Source organism: Lingula anatina, unplaced genomic scaffold (genome assembly GCF_051362555.1).
Source record: "Lingula anatina isolate TDL-2025a unplaced genomic scaffold, LinAna3.0 unanchor82, whole genome shotgun sequence".
NCBI lineage: Eukaryota > Metazoa > Brachiopoda > Lingulata > Lingulida > Lingulidae > Lingula > Lingula anatina.
In genome coordinates this window covers 4,741,210-4,747,595 of record NW_028257603.1, presented here as the reverse complement: position 1 = coordinate 4,747,595, position 6,386 = coordinate 4,741,210, and the positions used below count along the sequence as shown (strand labels likewise).

The 6,386-nt window shown below is 33.9% G+C and overlaps 1 long non-coding RNA gene across 2 annotated transcripts; it reads left to right on the top strand.

Moving 5' to 3' along the window:
- The first annotated feature begins 215 nt into the window (after window positions 1-215).
- LOC106168189 (uncharacterized) lies at window positions 216-2,519 on the top strand. Of its 2 annotated transcripts, XR_015331623.1 has the most exons (4): window positions 216-418; window positions 649-726; window positions 1,477-1,520; window positions 1,774-2,519. It is a non-coding gene; the product is annotated as an uncharacterized LOC106168189 (long non-coding RNA). The 2 variants fall into 2 exon arrangements; XR_015331624.1 differs by lacking the exon at window positions 649-726.
- Window positions 2,520-6,386: the final 3,867 nt, after the last annotated feature.

Below are 6,386 nucleotides of genomic sequence, written 5' to 3'. Positions count from 1 at the left end.
AATGGACTCGCCCCACCTGTCACCCCTCAAATCGAATGGACTTGTCCCACCTGTCACCCCTCAGATGAAATGGACTCGTCCCACCTGTCACCCCTCAGATGAAATGGACTCGCCCCACCTGTCACCCCTAAGATGAAATGGACTCGCCCCACCTGTCACCCCTCAGATGGAATGGACTCGCCCCACCTGTCACCCCTCAGATGAAATGGACTCGCCCCACCTGTCACCCCTCAGATGAAATGGACTCGACCCTCTTGAAAACTTTCAATGCAGGTCAGTGGTGGGTGGAAGGGTATCACGTGATTTTCGGGAGCCAATGAAAAAAGCAGGAATTTTACACTCCGTTATAGGTAAACAAAATGGCACGTTCGACGCACCGGGGAGGATCGTTTATTTAGGAGGCATGCACATAAATTTGGTGGGTATTTTAAAAGCATTTTACTATTTACAACGATCAGTACCATCTCAACTTAACTCATGTGAAGTGATTTTCAAGTGTTTGGTCTGTTTATGTTTTATGACAATTTAAACTAGGCATAGCTTCATATGTAGTTTGACAATTGTAAACTGAAGTTTTCACACCACAAGCCTTCTTTCAAGTGAAATATCTCGAAAAGCACTCGGACGATTTTTTTTTCAACTTTTCAGTAATGTTGCTCATTTATTTGTCGACAAAAAGTGCCGATGGCACCCGATGGCACCCCTGGATCTTTGGAGTTATAGACGGTATAATCCTTCATACCCAATTACGACCATTTTTGTAGGAATGCGTCTTTATAATGTTAAACTCCCTCATTAAAAAGCATGTATCTGAAAAAGTAAACGGTAGATTTTTTTCCAAATCTTAATCTGACGTTTTTCGTGTACCTTTTTACATAATATGTAGCCTGCAACTGACAGCACCCCTGGGTCTTGGGATATATAGACAATGCAGTGCCATGGCAAATTACGGCCATTTTTGTTTGAGTGAATTTTGGATCACGCAGACCCCGTCTTTCAAATCAAATATCTGAAAAAGCAATCGGACAATTATTTTCAAAATTGTCAGAAATGTTGCTTAGATATTGGTTAGCAAAAAGAGCCTATGGCACCCAATGGCACCCCAGGATCTTGAGAATTATAGGCTGTATATAGTGCATGCCAAAGTACTGTTTTGGCTATCCCACAGCCAGCATTTATAACAACAGCATAATTGCACTTGTATATCACTTACATGCTTGTCTGTATTTTAAAGCATAATGTGCAATCTGATCACTATACAAGCACATTCCTACAACTGTTGAAGGGCTAGTCATGGTATTAGTCAGTTACAACTACTTGTCATTCACTGTGTATGATGTACAAGAGCCTATTATATCTCAACTGTAGCTCCATATAATAGCACTCTTTTATGCCACATACAGTAATTGGCTCAAGTACATATCAAATAAACATTTTTTTAAAAAATACTGATGATAAGTCTCATATCTTTTTCAGCATGGACTACAATTTTTATTTTTGAAATGCTGTGCACTATAAAGGTGAGAAGTAATTCATCGGAATACCATAGTTGTAAACTTGTGACTTATGTTTCCATTGCTCATCTATTTCGTTAACATTGACAAAAACATGTTCTGTGTTTGTTTTGCCTTAACTTTCATTTTAATCTTACTATCATAAAAATTGAAATCATATTTAAGTATAATGGTAACAGGTTACCTAAAAAGTTGAAGCCTTATCCAGTTAAATAATAATAATATCAAATATAAAACATTTACTGCTTTTTAATTTCAGGGAATGGAAACAGCTTATAACCTCATAATGGGATACCGCCTATGGATTGTAGCTGAAATTAGAGACTTGAGATAACAGGAATGATGTTTGTTATTTCCAAAATCTGTGCCTTCATGGAGTGTGACATTGTAATAAACATGATTGCTTTTTAATTACTCAGTCATCAAATGTTAAATTAGTAGTTTGTCACAATATCAAATATTGTATTATCTGCATAGAGAATTCCCCTCATCTTTTGTAAGTTAAGTTTTGATTAATTAAGTAAAGTAAGTAGAAAGTCTCATGAACTTGGAGAAAATTAAATACTGCAGATCTTGGAAAAACTTCGTTTATTGTGATTTCTGTCAGATATGAGGATTTGTAAATGTTGATAATACATTACATTTTCTGTCTCTTATTATATGCATTTACCATGATTTCTCACTCTGAGTAATGTACGCATCTGGCAAACTAACTTGAAATTCAAGGCATATTTTATAGTTTTAAAAAAAGTGATATTAAAATCTGACCAAGACGAATTTAAAGTAATCTGAATTCTATCAGGATTTCAGTCTTGCCTGTGCTATGTATGTATTTGTAGGTTGTCACCCTTTTAAATCATTTAAAAAGTATTATTATATTATTTCAATATTTTGTGAATATTTAAATGAGTTATAAAATTTATAAGAAAAATGTAAGAAATAAAATATACTGTTAATTATGTTTTTATGAAATATGTGAAATAAGAAGTTTATAATCATATCAAAGTTCTTCCATTTGTTTATGATAATTTTGTCATTTTACATTTTCTTTGCCTTAAGCTTTGGTCAAGCTTACTTTCCACAAAAAAAAAAAAAAAAAAAAAAAAAAAAAAAAAAAAAAAAAAAAAAAACTTTGTCACATGCCCTTTCTTATAGTTATCTGAATTATCAACTTGTCATAATTTACTATTTTAATTTCTAGAGTTAATTATTATTCTTATTCAAACAAGAAATTATCAATTATACACAGAAAAATTAAAGTCAATAACAAATCAACACTGCCAGCAAATTTTACTCTGCCCAAGCTACAGTCACTACAGGTATATAGGATAGTAGGCCTACACACTGACAGAGATTTGATACCTATGCCACGGTGACATTTTACAACTCTACTCGTCGGTTTGTTGATCATAAATTGCACATTTTTTCAAGTGTTTCATTATTAGTTTGTAGCATCCATATTTATATTTATATACATTTAATACATAATGAAACAAAGTCGGCGTAACGTTACGCAAATGCCCCAATAAACAATGCATCGCACACAGTTGCGCCAACGCTTTACTGGACGAAGACGCAGGAAGACGTCGCCGGGAGCTCACTTTCGATGTTCACTCTTCGACGGCAAAACGTCAAATGACTGACGTGCGTGCGCATCTTTTGACGTATCACGTGATACCCTTCCAACCACCACTGAATGCAGGTCGTCTTCTTACAGGGTCAAGCTATCCAGTGACCAACCAGGAGCATAGCTTGCACTGCGATGCGCGACTTTTTCTTATGCAAATTACAACTGGTACAGTGCATGGCACATTTGAGGAGTTGCTGTGGAAATTGGTCTCAAAGAACGGCGAAATTATGGAATATTATTTTACTATTGTGACAAGGCTATTACCCGCGTAGACCTATTTGTCACCATACATAATATTTTTCTAAGACATCTAGTTTATATTAAATCAAAAACTGAAAATAGCAATGAAGATAGGTATAACAAGTAAATGATGATGCTCATACATTCGGGGAGTAGCTTTGCGTAGGATGAAATATATTGTATTGTACGCCCCCCTGGCTGTCGATTGTAAGTAATAGACATAAACTGGCCCGCTCGAAGATTCTGCGGGTCCGTGGTCAAAGTTAAATAAAAATAACCATGATTTAGGGAAGTTATTGAAGTTATCAATTTAAGATTTTAGAGATACTAATAAATTTACCTTTTTTTAACACTGGTCGTATTCACAAAAGATCGTAAACATTACAGAGAGAAGGAAAAGTACCCAAGAGAAGGGAGGGGGGGGTGTGAAGGAGCGCAATGTGAAACAAATTAATATTATGTTCTTATTTATCTATTCAATTTCATAAATAATTTGTAAACTCTTCACTCTTGATTCAAATAAATAAAAAGCAACAATTAAAACTTGTAGTACTTGCCACAGAAGCCAAACTGAAGTAAAACATTTGAAATAGCAAAAAAAGAGGAAGACAAGTAAAAAAAATTAAATTCCCAAATTTTTAGAAACTAATAATCTTTCTTCGACAGTATCCTTAACATAACCGTCTTTTGTGTTTTCAGATCGCCATCTACCGTGTTTCTTAAACAGTCTGTCTTTAGTCCCTGCATTAGAATCCAGCATATGAAATCAAACAAACGGAAATTACTCGGAGATCCTTCAAAGTGACTTCAGAACTCATAAAATTAGTAACCAATTGAGAAATGTGCTTAGCAGTTACAGGTTCCTTTTTTGTTACTCTATGATCTTTCCGTCTCTGAGATGCTTCCTTCACTGCAATAACGAATTTTGACTCGCAATTTCGGATTTTTCTTACAGTTGGCTGTACCATGAAACTATTTTAAAGTGTAAAAAGATGTCTAAACCGCAGCAGAATAATTACAAGTTTGTGACAAATTTTGAAGATAAAAAGCAACAATCGAGTCTTTCGCTGTAAAGAAAGAGGTCACACCGATCGTATTACACCGTTCAAACCATTTTTGGAAGCCGTAAGAATATTTTCTCACTGTGTTGTCTGCTCTTGACTTCAAAATGACATCTGGTAATGAATCTGCTAAAGCCTTCAAACTTTTATTGCTTGTAACCTCCACGTCTTGGAGGATAGCATTATCAAGAAAACATGAAAAAGGAAAAAAAAGAAAATTTTTGAAAACAAAACTCTAGCAATCGTTCCCATAATCTATGTTCATCCTGGACAATAATCATGTCCATGTTAACTGTCATTGATCAATGATTGTGATCCTAATGGCCATTTCTTCCATTCCTTCCTTCAATGTTGCAGAACTCCATTACAGCATGTTGTATCTATAACCCATTGGTAACTAGAGCGCAGACCTCCGCCAAGGCAGCGATTTTTTATTATTATTGATTTTTGATTGATTATTAATCCGGATCACCACCAAAAAATAATCATCTCTTCCTTGGCCCACTTCGTACAGTTCCTGAAAAATTCATCAAAATCGGTCTAAGAAATACATAAACAAAGCCATCTCCATTATATCAATGATCCAGTGATCGTCTGTTTATTTCTCCTTCGAAGAAAGTGAGTTTTAAATTCTATAAACAGATGACCAATTATTCATCTACTTTAAATCCCTTTAAATATGAAAAACTTATTCGTATTTAAAACAAATGGTCCCAAACCGGGTTTTCTGGCATCTGAATAGACCGTTTTTAACTTACTAGGGAAGCTTTGTACACGTAGACTTTTCTCATTTAAAAAAAAAAAAAAAAGAAAACTAAATTGTCTTTCCAAAAATTAATTCTTTAATGCAAGACATTCGTCTTTAATATTAATATTAAAATCCCAATGCTTCCTCTAGTTATTTATCTAGATACATTTCCAATCAATGGAGACATAATAATAAAACAGAAATAATTTTACCTGTAACCCTCGCCAATTTTATAGCTGTTATATACGGTAAATCTGAAACCAATTCGTCTAAAAGACACAGAGTATTACTAGTACATGTAGAAAGCCTTCTTTCGGGAATAAACAATCCCCTTACTTCCATGTCCCAAATAATCCCCAACCATTCCAATTTGTTGACTGGTTCTAATTTACTTTTTTCGGCGTTTAAAACAAAATCTGCTTTAAACAGATCCATTTTAATTTTTTTAGAATGTAGTTTTAAATGTAATATATTTTTCTAGAAAATTTTCAGACACAATACCGTCATCTAAATAAACAACAATGGGGATTCCATTTTTCTCCTATACCCAACTAAACGTCTAAGTATTTTAGTAAAAATAAACGGTGCTGAAGAAAGGCCAAACGAAAGTACCAAAAAAAAAAAAAAAAAAAAGAATTCTTTCCGTTGATTTAAAAAAGTTTGAGATGCCGGAGCAATATCTAAATGGTGAATAAATAAATAAACACAACACTAAACTGCAGAATTATCTCAACAAATATTATCTGTGGTCTTGCTCACATTCCCAAAAGTGAGAGTGTAATATGCCTTTGGTCCATGCAACCAGATCTCTTGTCCTCCTTGTCTGTTCAGCCTAAAATATAAAATTGCAAGACAGCTATTTAATTCTTAATGCATAACTCTATTAAAAAGGAAAATGTCCATGATGGAAAAAACTCATTTATTTTTTCTACCTGAAGATATGGAAAATGGTGCAATAGTTTGTGTTGTTCTCATGCATATCTACTCACAGTGATTATCTTCTTTCCAAGATTTTTGCCCCATGCCAAATGTCCCACGAATGTTTTATCCCGATTCATTTTTTTTTTTCTGAAATAAGAAAAATTTAGCTAAATATATAGAGAGATATAACAAAAAAATAGCAAGAATTGCAACTAAATAATCACATACATGTAGATACATTTCACATACTAAATTTGCTTTCTAATTATTAT